This window comes from Pagrus major, chromosome 6 (genome assembly GCF_040436345.1).
Source record: "Pagrus major chromosome 6, Pma_NU_1.0".
Lineage (NCBI taxonomy): Eukaryota > Metazoa > Chordata > Actinopteri > Spariformes > Sparidae > Pagrus > Pagrus major.
The window spans coordinates 23,783,948-23,791,933 of record NC_133220.1 but is presented as its reverse complement, the minus strand read 5'-3'; positions in this window follow the sequence as shown (position 1 = coordinate 23,791,933).

Here is a 7,986-nt window from a genome sequence, read left to right as displayed (position 1 = left end):
AGCGGTGAGTCCTGTTTGGCTAAATGTCTGACGTTACTGTACTGTGGCAGGCGCACTTTCGTTTTCAGACGTCAAACGCCGAAGAGGTCGTTAGGTGACAGTCTGTACTATATTTCAGTTTTAATGGTTACAGCAGGCGAAAGATAGTGTAGCGTTATATCACACAGGTTTTGTCAGACGGTGTAAGATTTGTCCGCCCGCCTGTCCATTGTTCTTAACCGTTAAATAGGTCGCATTTCCGCCCCGTAGGTCACAGGTAGGTAGGCCCTTTGCTCCGGTGCCTCACTGTTAACCTCTGTAATAAAGCCTATCTAAGCTAATCTAATCATATATATTAATCATACATACATATATATATCCTTTTGTTATTGACTGTTAACACTTGTAAATGTGTATGCTTCTGTTTCTGTTTTTAGATGATGGTTTTGACCCAGTTGCGATAGCTAATAAACTGAGAGATGTGGCTGATGCAATGAATGACGACTTCAGATTTAAAACTGCGCTGACTGAACTGAAGAAAGCAGCAGCACAAGAGGTAAACACACATGACACATCTGTATATCATGTGTACATGTCTGTTGCATTACTTAAAAAAGAGAATAAGCAAATCATTTGTAAATAGATCCAGCACTAAGTCAGGATGTGTTTTTCTGTTTCCACATTTTATTATTAAAGGAGATAGTGGCACAGTCAGATACAGGTGCACTGCTGAGTTTCACTTTAGTGATGAGATAAGAGGGTCCCGCACACCGCTCTTGCTCAGCATCACAGTTTACTAATACGACTAACGTCTCGGCCCCACTGGAACTGTCTCAACAGTGTTTCCACACTTTGAGAGGAAGTTGAGTAGAGTATCTATAGCTGTAATCAGGACCCAACTTTATGTCTTCTGTGATGTCTTTATATTGACTTTCCTTCTGTGTAATATCTGGACCCCTGTCTCATCTCTCCCCAGGCTGCAGAAGCAGTGTTTAGCAAAAGCGTTGAGGCCTTGTGTCAGACTCCAGTCCCTCAGAGTGCTGAAGTGGCTTCAGATATCCAGCTAATCAAGGTGTCTGTGGCCCTTGGCCTTTATATCATAAAATCATCCCCTGAGCTGAAAAATACAGTCCAAGGTGCCATGAGCTCATTCCTCAACAGGCGTGTGTCTAAACAAGGTGGATGGGTAAGTAGGATTTTATTTTTTTATTTTCTTTTCACATTGTGCGACCACAGTTATTTAAGTGCAATATAACAGTTTATACAAGCAATCAAGTTATGACAACAATGTGATGTCGTATAAAATGCATCATTGATCTAAAATTGGGCCATGTAAATAAAATAAATCTATTTCATCGAAGTATCACAGGGCGGCTTGTATTTCGCTGGCAATATGAGTTGAGAATAGGTTGATTTAGATCAGACATTTTTCAAGAAAAGAACTCTTTAATATCATTATTGTTTTTCAGTCACTTAACATATCATGTAAGTTGAGTTTCATTTTCTTTTCATCAGCGTCCCTCCATTTACAAGAAATCATTATTAAGTCAAAGTGCTTCCACTTCTGTTTATTTCAAACCACCTTTCTTGACTAGACTTTCAAAACTGACGCAATGCAGCAGTCATGAAAACACTTCCCTGATGTTACCCTGCTGGTTTCATTCTTATGAAATGAAACTGCACTGAACTAGATTAACTTTGCATATGTGCCTGAACTTTACAGGCAAAAGCAAACAAGTTCATCTTGGCAGCTTCAGATCCACGTAAGCCCTGGAAAAGGCAGGATTGCCTGGGGGAACACTTAAAATCTGGCTCGAGTTTTGTATCATAGTGCAGTCTTATCTGACAAGGCACTGAAGTATGTGCAAGAACACATTCTTGGTGGAGATGAACGCCATATTTCTACTGTTTACCTCACATTTAAACCTCACAAGGATTGTGAACATGACTTTTTTATATTCTTGTCTTAGTGTTATAAAAGCACTGTGCACTGTGTGCTCATTTGTCTGATAAGCCTCACTCATGCATCTAATACTCAAGCTGAATTTCCTGGATCATTATATATCACCAGTACTCGAAACACCACATCCCACAGCAATGAGGGCTTTTTTGTTTTTAAACAAGAAGAATTTTTATTTGTATCTGTTGTGTATGTACTGCAGCCAGTTACTTCTTGAATATACAGTTAAACCAACTATTAGTATATAATGCAGCACAAAACTTAAATGTTTTATCTACACAGGAACCATGCAAACATTTTAAACAGAGCTACATCACATATGCACCCTCACACTCTATTTATGTTTTATGTAATGTTACTCTGAGTGACTCTGAGTTGTTATGACAGTCTGATTTTTCTGCTCTGTTTGTTTCTTTCAGGATAAAGTGAAAATCTGAGACTGAATCTTGCCAAAGCAGCCTCTGCAATGAACTACAGCCACCTGAACAACAACATTTCACCATCTCACCTTGTGGAGCCACCTTATCAGTCTGTAATCTGTCTATTCAGTGCTCTGTTATCATACAGGAAGACATCTGATCGCACACTAAATCCCTTCATTAGAATTAGTTCCTGTTTTAGACAACCTGGCACTACCCCCATGTCCTGGTGGTGCAGTGCAAGTAACAGCAGGTTAATGCAATCATGTGTGTTAAGATAAAATGAATAACGGCTGAGAGCCATTGAGAGAAATAGTTTCACTTCCTGCTAACTTGCACTCCATGCATCGGTTGATAGGAATGTGAATCAATTGGTATACCAACTAGGAAGAAAACAAATAAGAGTTTAATTCTTCTTTCACTGTCATTAATCTAACATTTATTCATCAGGGGACACTTAGAATCACAACATGATACTACAGATTTTGTTCTTCACTACGTCACTGTTTGCACTGTTTATAAAATAGGTTTTTAATTGTATTATGAGGAGTTTTCTGAGTCATCAGTGGTGAAGGCTTTAATGCTGTATGTCTATTTCCTTCCATATAGGTTTTTCTATTGGGTCTCTAAATGTCTTGCCAAATTAAATTAACTTAATCTAAATTTAAGTTGATTAATTTTGCTGATGTGTCTTTTTTGCTTGCCTTATTTTGTAGAACTCACATTGCCAGAAAAGCTCTTACAAGTGATTGTAATTTCTGAAATTAAACTGTCGACCTGATCACACTTTGGCATCTGTAGCATCTAAACGGTGTCCATTCGATCAGAAAATGCCATTTTGGGAGCTCAATTTCAAGTAAATGAATGTGTTTGGGTTTATTTCAATATACGGGTATTGTTGTATGTCTTAAGCTATTAAATGCTGATTTTCTTTTCCTTTTGTTTGTTTTTCTTTGTTTTAAGTCTACTGGATGACTTAATCACATGCAGTTATACATGTTTGGGTTATACATACAATACAATGAATAGAATGTTTACAATGAAATAAAAAGACCACGCATAACCATGTGAAGCAGCACAAAGTCCAACAAATCAGATAGTTTATAGGCAGTTTTGTTATTCACAGCTTGCTGAGACTTGATTAAAGGGGCACTTTTTTGTAATTTATTAAAAAATAATTTCAATAAAAATGTGAAACTTTGAAAATTGTTTTGTGTATTATTAAATTCCAGACATGACACTGATATATGTATGCTTTTTAATTATAAACAAGTATGTTTTAACATTTTATCAACAAAACTAAATGCAGTAATTGCTGGACACGTGGAAACAATGATATTTGTAGCAGGTTTTGAGGGTTACTCTGCTGAGAACTGGTTCGTGTAAGAAATAGAGTTTGAAAAATGAACAAACACACCACATCAGAACATAACATACTATAAGAAGAAGATATGTGCTTACATCTATGGGATGTCTGGAAAGCCTATTGTTGGAGGCCTTTGCCCAAAGCGTAAAAATGCATTTGCAGGATGACAAAATTGACTTTCCATCAATGCTGTGGTAATCAGTGGTTATAAAAAACCAGCAAGCTTTATCTCTTGAAAGTAATGGAATTCTTCAATTTGTGTTAATGTATGTGGCATATACATGTGACAAACAGTGTGGATGTGCATTGACAGTTATTTGCGGTGTCAGTGGCTTTAAAAGCTGCTCATTTGAGCTCAAGCTGAGTGAAAAGTACTCCAACTGTTTGAATATTTCCAACGTTATACAGTCATTCCTGCATTCTAGGTTTGACTCCTGCCAATCAAACGTCTTTTTACTTCATTTATTAGGGCCAGGGGTGAGAAAAACAATGAGAGGAGGAACTGTCGAGAATAAAGTTAACTCTTGGAGTGTAAAATAAATCCTCCTCTCATTTTTCTTTCCTCACCCCTGGACCTAATACTAATATACCTAATACCTAATATTACTTTGACAGGTGTTTACGCCACAATAATATTTCCCTCGTGAAGCAGATGCGTACATGAATTTAGCATAAAACATAAATAGTCAAGTAAAGTGCAAGTACCTCAATTATGTAGGCTTTTAAAGTTCAATACCTGCGTAAATGTACTTGGTAACTAACTTAGTTAGTCACAAGAAGAAGAAGAAGAAGAAGAAGAAGAAGAAGAAACAACAACAACAACAACACCGGAAGTCCAGGAGTCAGTTGACTTGGCGGGTGCGGCACATTTATCAGCAACAATGGCTTCAGATGAAGGCGACGTTGAGTGGCAGACCGGTGAAATAGTCAAATGTCTGCTTGGGAATGAGCTCGAGGCGGATAGAAGAAGTATGGACTTCGATATTAATATGTCGCCCGACAAACCAACAGGTTGGTGCCGTTTTTCTATCGTGAACGTCAGCTGTAGTTTACTTTCGTTTTCAGGTACAAACCCGGCAGCTACACGAGGCTTTGGTTATATTAAAGCTTTTAACTGTACAGTGCAGTCATGTTCAAGCAGACGTTAGATACTGTAGCTTACTGTAACACATATACAGCATATGTTGTCATCGGGTGTGATGATGATGATTTGACCGTCCGCACGTCATTTTCTATTAAGTGGGTGACATTTTACAGCCGAAGGCAACAGGCAAAGTGACAGCCTATTTACTTCACTGATTGATTAATTAATTGTTTGTTTAATAACTGAGGTGGATTGAGTAACCCACCTCCTTCATAGTTAGAAATACAGTGTGCAAATAAATATGTACATAAGGGGAACAAAAGATATTTAACCTGCTGTCACTGACTTTAAGCTTAAGACTTGGCATTGTGTATGTTTCTCTGTTTATTATTTCAGATGATGATTTTGATCCAGCTGTGATATGTGAAAAGCTGAGGAATGTGGCTGAGGCCCTGAGTGATGACTCCTCATTTAAATCTGCACTGGCTGACCTGAAGAAACAACAGGTACACACACATAGAAAATGCTGTCCGTCAGTGGCATTCACAACATGCAGTTTTACCAGCTATCTACAAAGACACACATTCACACACCATAGAGTCATTTCTGTTGACTAATACCTGTTTCTAAAATCACTATTTTTGGTGTAAATGCACCACAAATGGGTTGAAATGTAGGAATACTACACTACATCTTAAAGGATTATGTCACCCATATTGCAAAAAAACCTATATAAAACAGGCTTAGGGTTTTTTCAGTAAATGCTATTATACTGCAAACTGAGCCTATTTACAGTTGTCTGTGGCTCTCTATTAATAACTTGAGCACTAAGACCCTCCCCGCTGCTGCACAGAGTAGAGTTGTTTATTTAAACTTTATTAATATTGAAAGTGTTGTTTTTCGAAATTGCACAAAATTTGACAATGCACTTCCTTGGATCATCAGCAACAAACCTGCCAAGTTCGAAGTGGATCAGATGAACATTTCTCGAGATATATCAACCACAGACAGAAAGAAAGACAGAGATTTGTTCCTTTATGATAAGATGAGCAGGGGGAGCGTCATCTGACCAAACACTTTATAACAGTGATTACTATTAGAATATAGATATTTAACACATACTTGGATAAAAAACATTTACAGCAACTTTAACTTTGAAAGGAGGTGAACTGGAGAGTTATAGATATAATCAGATGTCTAGATGATCTGTCTAGATGTCTAGATGAATATCTGTACCATGTCTCATCTCTCCACAGGCTTCAAAAGCAGCATTTAGCAATGGCGTGGAGGCCTTGTGTCAGTCTCAGGCCACTCAAAGTGCTGAAATGTCTTCAGAGATGCAGCTGATCAAGGCCACAGTGGGCTTTAGCCTTTATGTTGTGAAGTCATCCCCAGAACTGAAAAATACAGTCCAGAGTGCCATGACCGCATACCTCAACAAGAATCTGTGCAAATGGGTGGCTAAGCAAGGTGGATGGGTAAGTAGGGTTTTGTTATTCTTAAAATTGCAATCACTTGCACATTTCTGGTATAAAACTGCAATATAAAGGGGACTTGAGATGTTTCTGATAAGATTAGATGTTAATTGTTGCATGGGACAATAGTTTTAATTACTGCACCACTGCAAAACTAAACTAAATGAAGTCAGAACAGAAGAAGATTTAGATCGGCATTTGGTGTCTTTCATTCTTCAAGTTTTTATATTAAGTAACTATAGTTCATGTCATGCACATTGAGTTTCATTTTCTTTTTTACATTTTACAAGAATTCATTAATTAGTTAAAGTGCTTGCTCTTCAATTTTTTGCAAACCACCTGGACATTAAAGCTGGGGTTGGCAAGAGCAAGCTAAACACAGCAAAAATTCCACCTCTTCCCTTCATTCCTCCCTCCAAAAGCCACTCTCCAAAACACATGACGGTGCAGTGCCAATCTACACTAACTGCCCCCCTAGCTCTCGTAATTTCCTGTCTTATAGACTGAATCACTGTGACGTCACGGAAACAACAACAGTCACTTCCAGGTAGAAAACTGCCGGTTGATATGCATTATGGAGACATGTGAAATCAACAAACTTGTTTGTTTCTGTTGTCATTTTCAGCTGTAACTGTAACATTTAAAGATAGACACTTAAATACGGAGGTCTGACCTATCTGACATTACTACTTTGCTTATTTTATGTACTGTGATCAACATAACAGTGCATCTCAGACTAACTGCTAGTTTTGGGTAAACTCAAGCTGTCATTTCATTTCATTTTCATTTCAAGTCTGTGGCCCAACAAGTAAATATGTTAATGACAATCTGTAATTTTCTATTTCTTTTTTATTTCCTCCAGAATAAAGTGAACATCTGAGACTGAATCTTGCCCAAGCAGCCTCTCTGTAATAAACTACAGCCACCTGAACAACAATATTTCACCAGCTGACCTTGTGGAGCCACCGTATAAGTCTGTAAACTGTCTGTTTTGTCAGTCTGTTAACACACAGGTACAGTGATGGAATGTAACTTAGTATATTTTCTCAGGTACTGTACTTAAGTACAGTTTTGAGGCACTTGTACTTTAAGTGATTAGGTGATTTCTCCTACTATATACTTCCACTCCACTACATTTTGGAGGCAAATATTGTACTTTTCAATACACTGCATTTATTTGATCATTTTAGTAACTAATTCCTTTGGAGCTTGCTGCATCAGAGCTGAAGCCATTTTTAAATTAACTTATTTTATAATTTTAATCGGACAGATACCATAGTACAGTACATACATACATACATACATACATACATACATACATACATACATACATACATGCAAAAATATGTATGATTCACTTTGACTTGTATTTTTGATACTAAAGTACATTTATCATCAGAAAATTACTTAAGTATATTACTTAATAAACATGTACTCTTTGACTTTGCTCAAGTACTATTCAAATAGGTGACTCTTACTCTTACCAAAGTAATATTTTAATATGATATCTTTAGGTATTTCTTGCCAGGAAGACATCTAATCGCACACTAAACCTCTTCATGATAATTAGTTCCAGTTTCAGACAATCCGGCACTAACCCCATGTCCTAGTGATGCAGTGCAAGTCACAGTAGTTTAATGCAACCATGTCTGTCATAAAAAATTAATTACGGCTGCCATTGAGAGAAAAAATTTCACTTCCTG